The sequence below is a fragment of the Alligator mississippiensis genome, chromosome 1 (assembly GCF_030867095.1).
Source record: "Alligator mississippiensis isolate rAllMis1 chromosome 1, rAllMis1, whole genome shotgun sequence".
Lineage (NCBI taxonomy): Eukaryota > Metazoa > Chordata > Crocodylia > Alligatoridae > Alligator > Alligator mississippiensis.
In genome coordinates this window covers 82,926,797-82,940,130 of record NC_081824.1, presented here as the reverse complement: position 1 = coordinate 82,940,130, position 13,334 = coordinate 82,926,797, and the positions used below count along the sequence as shown (strand labels likewise).

Below are 13,334 nucleotides of genomic sequence, written 5' to 3'. Positions count from 1 at the left end.
AGCAGGCGGGAGCACTCGGGGAGCAGATGCCCAGCGGGATGCAGCTCCAGCCAGTGCTGTACGAGAACAGCCTTCACTGGGTAGTTGGTATTGCTGGTGCTCCCTGCCACTCACGCACAGCCCCTGCACTCACCAGGCATAGGAGGGAAGCCGCACATCTGGAGCCAGCTGCTTTCTCCACCAGGGCTGCATGGCACTGGAGAGAAGCCTGAGGTGCTGGAGCTGGCTGCCTTCCCCACCCCCCAGAGGAAGGTACCTCGGGATTCCCTCTCCTGCCACACAGCCCTGGTGGGAACCTGGCTCCAGCATGCAGGGTTTCCCAGCATGCATGGTTTCCCTCCCAAGCCCAGCGAGTGTGAGTACTGCGCATGAGTGGCAGGGAGCACTGGTGAGACAGACTGCCCAGTGGAGGCTGCGCTCCTTGCCGCAATGTGTACTGCTGGCCAGAGCCTGTGCCCTGAGCGGCTCGCCTGCTGCAGCTGTGAGATGGGGGGAGTATGGGGAGGGGGTACTCACACCTCCTCACACCCCCCACAACCCCCCCACATACCCTATGTCCCCTAGACACTGCCACACCCTCTCACAACTCCCCCACAAACCCCCACACCCTACCACACAAACACATCCACACCCCCTACACACCACCATACACACTACACACACTCACACCACACACCCCCTCTAAACATCATACACACACCCCCCCCCCACAATATACAAGGCTAAGAATACTTTTGAGTTATTATGCAATCACCCCTATGTACACTCCGCAAACACAAATCATGACAAAAATATTTTCTGTAATAAAATTAAAATATGTTACAGTAGATATTTGACTTTTAGTGTATGATTGGTTTTTTTTCTGGTTCTAAGATGGCAACCCTCCCCTCCCAAAAGGAGTATCTGGAGGGGGTGGGGAGCAGGAAGGGGGGGGATTTCTGGTGGCAAAGGTCAGGGGTTAGGGATGGGATTTCTGGTGCCAAGATGGCAACAAGGGGGCCGGGAAACTGTCAAGTGGCAGAACTAGTCATGCAGCCCTCTATAGCTCACCAAAACTAGTTAAGCAGCCCTCCACCTGAAATAACTGCCCGCCCCTGGTCTATCCATATCCAGTCTAACTTAGTTCACTTCCAGGTTGGCCATGCTTGGACTGATCTTACCTCTTTGGAACTTCTGTACAGTTCACACTTACAGCAACCTAACTAGGGGTCTAAGTGTAAGGTCCACACATGGGTGAACTAAGTTAGGTCAGGGGGACATTTCTGACATGATCTAACCTCACCCTAGCCTCCCTGAATGTCTGTACATACCCACAGAGTGCAGTTCTTCACTTCTTCACATAGAAACTCGTGTTTTAGCTCAGTATGCCTGATTCAATCCCCAGCAAAGCCTAAAATGTCAGTCTTCACACTTCCCTAGAAACTTCACTTTCATTCTTTTTTGTTTTGTTGTTCACAGTCTAAATATTGGTCATTTTGACTGAAACCATATTTACTCACTGTGAACCCTATAATAATCAAAATAGTTTCTCAAAACGCTTTGTGTCAAGAAGGGAACTAAAATCCTTCAACTTTATTTAAAAAGGAACACCTCACTGCAAGAAGGCTATACTGGATTAGAAATTGGCTGGACGAAATGCATTTACAATCACTTCTCTACTTAGGAAGTTAATGGGCCAGAAAAAAACTATTCAAAAACCATATCAAACAAATGAATACTGAAAATAAGCCTTCACAAGGTGTATGCTACATACCATTATATTACATACTAACTGAAGGTTCTACTTCTACTTATCCTGATAAACCAGATGGAATCCTAGATTAGTTGATCAAGTACAACAGCCCTTCAGATGTTATTTCACCTAAACTTTATTTCACTTAAATGCAGATGGAATATATTTCAGACCCAATAAGAATTTAAACCTGATTATGTCCATTTCAGAATTCTTATGCATGATTATATATTATTGTCCCTTGCAATAATCATTTTTAAAACAAATTCATTTAGTTACTGAACAGCTTTTATAAAATTCTACTACTTTTTTAACCTCGTATTCAGGTTACTAAAAACAGAGACACATTTAAAATCAGAAAAACACTTGGAATGGAACTTTATGCTGCTGGTCTCCCCCAACATGACAGTCAAAAGACCTTGAGCAGTGAACTCAACAGAGCTCATGAACTCAGCAGAATTGTACCTTATTAATTCATGGGCACAAAATCTCCAAACATCTAGTGCTGTTGACAGTTCAGTAGATAGTCCTCCTTCATATGAATTCCTGGTCAAACAATGCTCTGGCATACTACTAGGAATGGAACTCTAGATGGAGGTAGGTCTTTGAGATTCAGTGAGATGGAAAAATGTAAGCTGATAACCTTTTAAATGCCTAGAATAGAACAGGGGAAATTTTTTTTTCTTATTCCTCTGTTGTTGGGATTTTGTTTGTTTGTTTTGTTTTTAATTCAAATACTAAATGTGGACTTGGATAGCAAAGTAGAAGAGAAACTTTATGAATGATGGGGTTACATTGATTTTATAGTTGGGTGTTACACGAATTTGAAAAAAAATCTTCTAGAAAAAAAAGACAACTGCAGTAAAAATGCCTTCTAAAGCACCAAGCTGAATTAGTTCACAAGATGGTTTTATACATAAGGTAGTTTGTTCTCAATGATTAGTACAGAATATTGTAACAACAGTGATGCTATGAAATATATTTTCACCATTAAGTTATTACTGTGGGTAGTTTCATGTTATTTAAAGGAAAAATATTAATACATCCTAAGTATTATTGATGTTCAAGTCTCTGATTTTTCCCAATGTAACCATATTCAGTAGTTTCCCATGTAACTACCATATTCAGTAGTTTGCTCATTATGGATCTCAATTAGGTATAAAACTAACAATGCAAGATCAGTGGCTGTAGTGACATAAATGGGAGCAAGATTTGTCCCTGCGTTATTAATACAGTTCACTGTGATCAAGGACACCTTTAATTTCTTGAATGAATGGAGAAAGCTATGTAGAAAATTTTCAAAAGATGGAGACCTACATGCGTACTCAAAAAATATCCTCCACTACACCTGCCCCAAGCAATCTCAACCATTGGGTGACTTAGAAGGGTATGGGGGGGGTTGGGTTTTTTGCTGTATCTTTTATTTGACTGGCTGTATAGTTGAGAGAGACGTTTGTCAAGGAGACGTGAGGAAGGGCACTTTGTGCTCAAAAGCTTGTCAAACCTCTTTCCCAAGTACAGAAATGTTCCAATAAAATATATCACAAAAACAAACCACCTCTCATATATTTCCTAGAGTACTCCAACACTCCAACCCCAGTATGACAATGAGTGCCTTTACATTTATACTACCAGCCTGGATCTTGTTAAGACCACCTAGTTTAAGCTCCCAGACTGCTCCCAGACAAGCTCTGTATGTTCTTAGAGAACCCCCGCACCTAATGGCCAGTCAGTGTCAGATTCATTCTTTTGCTCATAGATCTATAACAGCGGTTTTCAAGCTATAGTCCATGGGCCCTTAGTGGTCCGCAGACTATGTCTAAGGGATACACAAAAGGTGACTATGATGAATCAAAAGTATGTGAACACCCACTGTCACAGGGCACTAACGTGCCTGCTCCTTTAAGGGCTGAAACTGCCTAGAGAGAGAGCCCTAGCAGTCAGTCAGGAACCCCTCAGCTGCAAGTTACCATGGCAGCAGGAATGAGGAAATTAGCCCGCACCTGCAGGCAGTCAGCTGACCGGAAGAGGCAGGCCCTGGGACATATATAAACCCCAGGGCTGGGACCAGAGAGTCAGTTCTTTGCCAGCAGCCAAGGGGGAAGGAGGTGTCCTAGAGGAAGCTAAGTGAAGAGGCTTGACAGCCAATTCAGCTCCAGGTAAGATTAAGGGACTTCAGGAGGTCAACAGATACCCTGGCCTAGGAGGCACCTAATGCTGGGGGGAAGGGTGATTCTTTTAAAGGGACAGAGCACACCCTGAGCTGCTTGCATTATGTTATAGCCCAGGGGCTTGTATTTTGATTTCTGTTTGTAAACTGGTGGATTGGGCTGAGACTACTGGAGAGGGAGGAGGCCTCATTGGGGGCCCAACTACAGTGTGGGGACCCCAGTGCCAGTGTGGGTGCAGTATCTGGGGGTGAGTGGATCCCAGCACCAAGGAGTGCAGAGAGAGAGACAGGGCTGCAGAGAGCCCAGCGACAACCGGGGGCCAAGTCAAACTAAGGCCTCAGAGGGACACAGTGTGAATACTATCTGTGAGGCTTGGGGCATGGTAAAGGGACAGTTTGGAGCCATGCATCTAACCCATAAGGCTGTGTGTGTCATGAGAGGCATCCATTTTGGAGTGGGACCCAAAAGGGGTTGAGAACCCACAGGGTTCAGTGAGGTCCATCAGGACTGTGCCCAAAATACAAACTTGAGGGCAGCCTCCCTACTTATTACAGTTACAATAAGACATGGCAGACAAGAAAGAGGATGCCCATTGGCCAGGATCTGGCATAGTCAGGGAGCCCTAGGGGTATCACGGCCTTCCCTGGGTACCCATCCTGTGACCCCCCCCTTACCATGCAAAGGGGTCCATACTTCCATTTAAAAATGTTTAGGGGTCTGCAAATGAAAAAAGGTTTAAAACAACAGATATATAATATCTACATACAATACTAAACCCAAAGGACAAAAGAAGAGAGCAGGTTTACAATTTAGTCTTCCTGAGAAATTAATCTTTCTAGAAGCAGGTAAAACTATGCTTCATAAATATTCTCTGTTGGTGTGAGAAGGCTGCTTCAACACCCCAAACAGTCATATCCAAGTTTTCTGCAGAAAAGGGTAGTTTGTTCCTCTGCTTAGAGTCCTCCCTTGCCCAGCCAGAGTGTCCAAATACAAAAATCTCTTCCTTCCCTCCCCCAAAAACACCACTTAGGCTAACTTGACCTAGAGAGTAGAATTAGCTTATTTGCTGCAGGAAACCAGCACTTCCACTTTTTCCTTAGTGGAAGGGTTTTCAAGGTTCTTGTTTAATAGAAAAGTGCCCATATCCTCCATCTACCATGGATTCCAACCCTAGGGCCCTAAACAATAAACTCCCAAATTCAGTCATCCTTTCTTCACTTTCCGCTTTTAGATTTTGCCTGATGGCCTTTGAGACGCCTCGCTGATCCTAACAGTATCCTCCGTAAATAGTCAAGGACTAAAAGCTAGGCCTTCACTCTCCCAAGATGTCTCCATCTTGGGTAATATGATTTGCCCTGTTTCCTTTCTCCAAAAGATCTTTCTCTCCTATACTCACAAGATTTCTCCAGGATCTAAAGATTCACCTGTAACAGAATGACTAAGCCCGAGACCATCATTAAAAAAACAAAGAGTTGCTGTTACAGCCAACAACTTGAAAATAACCCACAGGTCCATAAAAAAAAAAAAAATGCATATATTTCATTTTCATCAACATCTGATTTCCTGTGAAAATGACAGATACTTTTCAGAGATGGCCAACTGTCAATTTATCATGGAAAATAAGTTAACTATAATTATTTTCTGCAAAACTACAGGAGGCAAAACTAATCAGGGGAATATTCGTTATTTTTCCTCTGAGGTTGACATTTCACTGGCAGAAATAACAAAACTTCAAATTTATCAAAAATAAATAAGAATATATTTTATTTATGAGCAAAAATTAGTAACAGCACATAGGCCAACAAGAAAATACACTCTGAAAAAATATAAGAAGCCAAAAAGAGCAAGAGTGAATTAAAGTTACTGGTCCAAACTCAAAATTGACCTAAGAGGTCTGAACTGCACATAAGTCAGGAAGCACAGTTCAGAGTCCAGAAGATGCTGCATGAATGGCTCGATACATTCATGCCATCTTGCTCTATGCTGCTCTCATGCTGTCCAGATCTTCAATTTTTGTGGGAAGCAAATCTGGGCCTCTTGTTTCAAGAATCTCTAGGGAAACCTAGAATTTTCTTTTCCCAGATATTCTTCCCGTGACCATTTTTAAAGGAACAGGCAACCAGGCCCACTGAATTTACAAGAAAATAAATTTAAAAATTAAATAATTTCAACAGAAAAAGATGCTGAATCATCATTACTAGTTCTAGAGTAAACTGAGTCCTTACAGTAATTATTACTAAGTTAAATTATCCAGAAACTACAGTGACAGGTTCAGTGTAACACCTGACATAGAATAGAAAAGATGGGACGTGAACGGCAGAGAATTTCCTGCATTAAAAGAACTGGAAAGAAGAGCAAGTACACGTCTACTAAGAAGAAAGCATAATTATAGTGGATGGCACTTATGCCTGGTCACTTACTTCCAAAACTACTGTCAACCATTCTCATCCAAGTGTTTAAATTAATTTCATTTTTCACTTCATTCAACCCATATTTCTGGTCCAGTTATAATCATCACTTCTCTGTACTAGTATGGAAATAAATGACTGCCATTCTTGGCCTTTAAGTCAGTCATCTTCCAGTCAAAAAAAGTCAATCTAAAATTTCTGCTATGGTGCCATGTCTCATACTAAGAGGATTCTTTTTCATTAAATTGTAGCTGCTCATCTCAAACTGACATTCAATGCCAATTATCACTTTATCAGTGTCAGAAGATACATTTTATCAATAACTGACTTCTCAAGCAGCAAAAGAAACATCTTCTGAACGCAAAGTAAAAATAAAAACAGGAAGAAAAGAACCCTCTTTCTAATTGAACAGTGTATTTTGGGTGGTCAAATCTGGCTGGCTTTTTTTACATGTAGCATGAAAACTGATACCACTATATTGATATCTTTACTCACAAGAACAATCCTAAGAAAGTTGTCCCCAGGGTAAACAAGATTTCAGTTTGTTAAAAATGCTTGCAAGAACAGACTCTTAACCCTCTTCATATTACTTAACATGCACAAATCTTGTTAATGCTCCGTCTCCAACTCTGATACCTTATGGGTGCATCTATACATGCACTTAACTGTGCAGTAGACTAATTTGCCGAGGTGTAAAGCATCACAGTCTACATGTGCAATGTCATTAGACCACAACAAACTAATTTTCGCCACTGTAAGATTGTACTGTTGGGGACAGTACTACCTTACGGTGGTAAAAATAATTGCTCCTAAATGCATGTGTAAATGCAGACCCTGACCCCGGTGTACACTGAGCTTGGTCAGCTGAGGCAGCAGGAGGCCAGACCCCTGCTTGCCACCTAGCCACAAGGCTCCACATGCTGGGGAATTCTTGTGCTCCAGCCAGCTCCTCCACTGCCTGACAACACCTCCCAGAGACTGGAGCTGACCCCACAGCCCCCCAACCAGCCCAGGGCTACTCCACCCTGGCTCAAACTGCTGCTGTCCCAGGCACAGCACATGCACCCTGGACCACAGAAGTATGAGCATCTACACATGCCATTAGGGCACTGTGATAAAGTCCAATGCAAACTGCGCCAGAGTTTATCACTTCACCCTAATGTTGCATGTAGATGCGCCCCATAAATCACAATCTAGTTCTCAAATATTGTTTTAGTTTTTTCCTGTGTTCTTATTCAAGCCATGGACCAAATGAAGAACTAATATGCAACTTTCCACTGACTTTTGTGAAGAATAGGCATTTACACAAGTGAACTGGGCCAGTCTTACTGATTTTATGGCTGAGATGAGATGAGACCAAGTGCGGCTAGAGGTGATCCTCAGATTAGCTGGCATCCTAATTAACCAGATGTTCCCGAAAAACTTCTGAAATCATATCCAAGATACTGGGATTTCCTTTCTTGATTTTGAGTTCATGATTTCAAATCTTCCAGTGATTGGCTCCAAATGATTCAAAGTTCCAAAACCCAGAATCCTCTGTGATTCTCGGGTATCCTCACGATCTTTCAGTAATCAGGACAATACTTAAGCTGGCCTTCTGACTAGTGTTTTCCTAATAAGAAAACACCAATTAGGTATTTTATAAAAATTTTGAACAGAACTCCATTACTCCATATCAGACTGCTGTCATTTAAAAGCACCTGGCTTCCCTCAAGTTTGAAGTTGTAGTTGAACATGTTTTCATAGTTTCATAGTTGGTAGGGTAGGAAGGGACCTAAGTAGATCATCAAGTCCGACCCCCTGCCATGAGCATGAAAGAATGCTGGGGTCAAAACACCCCGGCTAGGTGGTGATTTTGATTTATCTAAATGACCTCCAAAACCTCCTAATCCCCAAGAAATGTTCAGAGCATTAAAAATACCATTTCTATCCATATCTTAACTAAACCTTCCCAAGTGAAATTTTACCAAATGGAATCTTACCAAATGAAATTTGGGCCCCCCCCACTTCAGGAAGGATGTGGATAAGCTTGAGAGAGTCCAAAGGAGAGCCACCCACATGATCAAAGGCCAAGAGAGCAAGCATTATGAGGAGCGGCTGAGGGACATATGGGGCTCTTCAGTCTGAAGAAGAGAAGGCTCAGGGGGGACTTAGTGGCAGCCTATAAGTATATAAGGGGGATACACCAAGATCTGTGAGAACAGTTGTTCACCAGGGCTCCACAAAGGATAACAAGATCTAATGGCCACAAATTTCTGGAAGGCCAATTCAGATTGCACATAAGGAAAAATTCCTTTACAGTCCAAGTGTCCAGGGTCTGGAACAGACTCCCCACAAAGGTAGTTCAAGCACCTACGCTGGACTCACTCGAAAGGCATTTGGATGCTTATCTTGCTGGGGTCATTTGACCCCAGCAGACTTCCTGCCTATAGCAGGGCAGCTGGACTCAATGATCTCGTGAAGTCCCTTCCAGCCCCCAATGTCTATGAAAACTATGAACCAAACATACCTACAATGCCGGAAATAAGTCTCAGAGTAGATAACTGTCTATGAATATTAAAAATATCTGAAAATAAAAACTTAAACTAAAATGTACCTCCTCAAATATAACTGTAAGGTGGTATTACTACACCTCCACTAAAATGAGGGCTTTTAATGTCACACTTATTTAGAGTTATAATACAATTCTTAGTTCATTACATCTGCGAAGTGCTTTAAAATGTTGTCAAATGCTGTCAGCATCTGCAAAAGAGCAAATAGACTGAAGCAGTTTCACTGGAACTTTAGAATAATGAATCATTTCTAAACTTCGTTAGAAAAGGTCCACTGACAACACACTACCATTTTACAAAGTTTGTGATAACTGTATTATGCATCCAATACAAAATCACTGGAATCTCTTAAAATCTCTTTTTCATAATAAATACCCTTACAAAATATAGCTGAAAAGCTGTTCTTAATCATACTGTGGAGACAAGGCTCCAATTCTTACAGCTGCTTTGTGCAGGCAGATCCCAAAAACTAATGAGACTCTGGAAGGCACAATGGCTCCCACAGTGCTGCTGCAGGATCAGGCAATGAGAATCCACTCCTCAAATCCTTGACATTAACATTCAGGGGAGCAGGGTTAGATCTATTTTAGGGCCTTGTTACATGGTAATTTTAGGTGGCTTCTGGAGCTCTTAGTTAACCCCTGGATTGGCTGCACATTAACACCCTTATGTGGCTTAAAGCACTCCTTATTCAGTTCAAATTACACCATTTAGCTCAAATTACACAATCACTTGCAGGATTATCTCTAATCTGCATAACCTTGCTCCTGTTCCATTAAGGTGTGGCCACTCCCCACAGCTATGCCCCCAAATTGAAGTCTTCCGGTATCCCAAAATGCTCCAGCCCTCCAGTGCTTGCTCCACCAGTGGAAGCAGTGAGCTAGTCTGGGCAGAGGCCCCTGGGCACATCAGGATGAGTGAGTGCTGCAGCCCTGGAGCACCTGGCAGCTGCAGTACCTCCTGTGTGGTCCTCCTCCCCATAGCCAGCAACCAATCCAGCCACAGGAGCCCCAGCCCCAATGCACATTAGTTCCTGGCATCACCTGGAGCTGGAGGGGATGCTTCAACCACCTTTTGCTCCCCAGATTGAAAGGGGCTCTGATATAGGAGGCTGGAGGAATTTTTAATCACAAAAGATGCAAGGAACATTATGAGGTGCTGCCTCCACCTGGGGCCATACGCAGTTCCTAGCCCTACCCCCACCAGCGTGCAGGTGAAGGACAGTCAGAGATGGTTTTTTGCCTTAAGGTGTGACTGCTCCACTAAACCGAAAAACACTAAGCCGATTAACGTTTGTGCTACTTACAGCCTAAGGTGTAATAAGGCTCTTACTTTCTAAACTGAATTTTTTTCTAAGCCATATTTTCCTTACTCCATACTGAGAGGCAGACGATAACAATATCCTAATCATTAGCTGAGTTTTACCTTTATAATCAGTTGAACCTAAGCATGAAACATTGATTTTTATTTTTTTTTTTTTTTTTTTGTCAGGGTGTAAAAATTTAGTGAAAGAGAGCCTACTTTGCCTGTTTTTACACGTTGTCCAAGTGCAAAAAAAGTATTTTTTTCCATAAATAGCATTGCTAAGATCCAGGTTTGGTGGCCCTCAATTATTAGTTCTCAGTTATTCCATGAGTATTGCTGACAGCCCTGGAAACTCAGCATGAGACTCTAAAACCAAGTCATGTTCATTCTGGTTGATACATCCTCAGTATAGATTCTACAAGCCAAATCCAGTCTTCAGTCACCTATGTAGTCCCACAATCATCCAATTCCATCATTTGCAAGCCTAAATTTCTCATCAGGGTTAGCTTCAATGCAACTGAGGGTCAAGTCTGGTCTTAGTACAAGAAGTCCCCACTCCTACAAGCACCTACTCCCATGCTTAGCTTTGATCCCTTTGAACTGCCCAGGATAAAGGACCAAATCATTCTTCTGAATATGTATGAGTTAGAAGACAGTCTAATGCCAGCATGTTGTGCTCTCATGTGGGTTGCGGGAAAAAAAAGCTTGTTTCTGTTACTACATTAAGGAGAGAATGCAAATGGGGAAGAACTCTTTTAAGGGCGAAAGCCCATTTCAGAGTTGCTTTACGCACCAGACCCACACTTTGCTATAGACGTGTGCCCACACAGAGCTATTATATATATATTATCCTTGACTAAAACCTGATGTTCTACCACTTAGCCCAAGTCGCGAGTGTGACTGTGTGTAACATCAAGGGAAGAAAAGACTGAGGAGGCATGTAATAATAGTCTTCAAATACCTGAAGGGTGATGACATGGAGGATGGAGTTGAGCTTTTCTCTGTGGTTGTAGGAGGGAGGACTAGGAGCAAGGGCCTCAAGCGGCAGCGGGGGAAATTTAGGCTGGAGATTCAGGGGAACTTTCTATGAGAGTGGTCAGGCATTGGAACAGGCTACCTGGAGAAACTGTGAACTCTCCATTCCTGGAAATTTTCAAGGCCAGGTTGGACAGACACTGGGATGGGATGGTTTAGTCAGGGGTGATCCTGCCTCAAGCAGGCGGCTGGACTAGATCTGCGTTTTTCAACCCCTGGGTCGCCACCCAAAAGCAGGTCACAACAATACATGGAAAGGGTCGCAAACAAACTTTAGAAATAGATTCTCCTTTACAAGAGAAAAGCCATGGCTTCCCATCGTTTTTCCTTAAAGACTTCCAGCCCGCACGGGGCTGCTTGGGCCCCTCCTGCCCCACACACTGGGGGGCTGGCACCTGGGGGTAGGGAGTGCAGGGCACTGCGTGGGGAACGGCCATGGATGGTTACAAAGGGGTCGTGGTCCGAAGACAGTCGAGAGGCACTGGGCTCCACAACCTTTAGAGGTCTCTTCCAGCTCTGCTTCCCCAGAATCCTACGAACATGGAACTGCCCCTGGGGAGGGGAGCAATGCAAGGGGCTGGAAACACCGAGTCTGGCACACACCATTAGAGCCGGGGTGCCCGCCTGCCTCCCCGCTGAGGTCCTGTCCCGGAGTTGAACCCGGCTCCTAGGCTGCAGCGGGAAACAGCACCCCCCCAACAGTCCATTGTGACGCGGCGGGGTAGGCTCGGCGCTGCCCGCTGTTTCCGTGGCAACCGAGGAACACGGAACGTCCCGCCCGGGCTGCGGACTGGCACCGCGGGCCGGGCCGGGCCGGGCCGGGCTCCCAGCGCGGGGTACTCACCCGGCCGAGGTGGCGGCGGCAGGACGCAGGGCAGCTGGCTCGGGGCTCCAGCGCTGCGTGTGCGCGCCCCAGTCCCCGCCCGCCGGCACAATGGACTGCGCTGCCGCTGCTGTGTGGGCGGGAGGAGCTTTCCCTGCTCCCTGCCTCCTCCCCGCCAGCAGCAGCGCCCGCCCGGCGCCCCTCGGCTGTAGTGCGCGGCAGCAGGTCCCCCCTGCGCGGGGCGCACCTGCAGCAGGAGGAAGGGGGCCGCTGGTCCCCCCGCCGCCTTCCTGCGGTAGCCGCCGCCCGGCCCGGGTGTCGGAGGCGCGGCGGGCCGGAGGGGAAGGGCAGCAGGGCCCCTGGGGCGGGAGAAGGGCCCCTGAGGCGCGCTTCTTGTGGCTCAGTGAAAGGGCGCCCTCGTCTTCTTTCCCCGGGATGAACCAGCGCGACAGGTGGGCTCGTCTCGCCAAAGACCCCTCGAGCCGACAGATTTCCGCCGCGAAGCCTTGCCTGCACAACATGGGGTTGGGTCCTCTTGCTTTGCCTCTGTGGCAGGTGGGGGTGTTCGCTCTGTGTTGTGCCAGGGTTGAGGAGGAGTCCTAGGGATGGTGCAGGGTGGTTTGGATAGGAAGGATCCTGCCGCAGGCAGGGGGTTGGACTAGATCAGCTGTTCTCAACCTTTTGCACCTTACATCCCACCTAGGTCAAGTCAAAAAATCCTGGTCCCACCCGTCCATGAGTGGGCAGGGGAGACCCCGGAGGCCATTTGAAGGGCAGGGGGAGGTCCCCCAACAGCCGATAAAAGCAAAACCAGAAGTCCTGCCGTGGCACTTTGGTTTCGCTGCCATGATCCAAGTCCTATCTAGAGGACCTTCACGTCCCACCAGTGGGGTGTGTCCCACCAGTTGAAAAACCCTGGACTAGATGACCTCTGGAGGTCCCTTCCAGCCTGACTTCTCTCTGATTCTGATTCTTTGACCTTGCCCTAGGCAATTTAGTGCCAGACTGGCAAAGGGTAGGTGCCTCAGCTCCCCCCTGGCCCTAGAGAAGTCCCGAGCCTCCACCTGCAGCCAGCTACCCCTCTGCCCACAGACAGAGATCACAAGATTGGAGAGAAGCAGGGACCTCCAGAGGTCATCCATTCCAACCCCCTTCCTGAGGAGCTGGATCATCGCTATCCAACCACCCTATAGAAATCCATAACCTCAACTCTTTGTAAAACAGCCGTCCACCCTAACCATGGGCAACTGGTGCCTCCCGAGTTTGGCGGGGCACCAGATCACCAACGGGGGGGGGGGGGGGGGGTGT

General features: G+C 45.8%; 1 protein-coding gene across 2 annotated transcripts in view; it reads right to left on the bottom strand.

Annotated features, from left to right (window-relative positions):
• The window catches only part of KLHL32 (kelch like family member 32), a 251,103-nt gene extending 238,945 nt beyond the window's left edge, over nt 1-12,158 (bottom strand). Inside the window, exon 1 of one of the 2 annotated variants that reach the window (XM_019486394.2) lies at nt 12,048-12,158. The gene's annotated coding sequence lies outside the window, so the exon portion shown is untranslated. The remainder of the gene's footprint in view (nt 1-12,047) is intronic. The other variant, XM_006270483.4, reaches the window with a different exon arrangement.
• Between the last annotated feature and the right edge of the window lie 1,176 nt (nt 12,159-13,334).